The 340-nt window shown below is 64.7% G+C and overlaps 1 protein-coding gene across 1 annotated transcript in view; it reads right to left on the bottom strand.

Annotated features, from left to right (window-relative positions):
* The window catches only part of LOC119592473, a gene marked incomplete in the record, with an annotated part of 52,011 nt that extends 51,729 nt beyond the window's left edge, over window positions 1–282 (bottom strand). Inside the window, 1 exon segment of the mRNA XM_037941301.1 lies at window positions 198–282.
* Between the last annotated feature and the right edge of the window lie 58 nt (window positions 283–340).

Genomic DNA, 340 nt, shown 5'->3' on the forward strand with positions numbered 1-340 from the left:
CCAGCGCCGCGGCCACCGGGCTGAGTAGCGGACATGAGCGTATGACACAGGACATGGATCTCGGTCAGCCTTGGCAACTGGCACCTCCCCCCACACAACCTCGGTGCCGGTCGGTGCCACGGTGCCACTCGACGAAGGAGGGGCGGCAAGGCGAACACCTGGGACACAGTACACTGCAGCGTGGAGAGGATACCCACCTTGGCCGGGGTGTAAAGCCGCATAGCCACGGAGGTGAGATGGGTACACCCGCCTCGCACACACTACATACGACACTGGGACCGGGCCTGACACTATGCCAAGATTCTGGCCCTGTCGTGGCACCACGGGGGCACTCTGGCGC

The sequence above is a fragment of the Penaeus monodon genome, chromosome 30 (genome assembly GCF_015228065.2).
Source record: "Penaeus monodon isolate SGIC_2016 chromosome 30, NSTDA_Pmon_1, whole genome shotgun sequence".
Taxonomy (NCBI): domain Eukaryota; kingdom Metazoa; phylum Arthropoda; class Malacostraca; order Decapoda; family Penaeidae; genus Penaeus; species Penaeus monodon.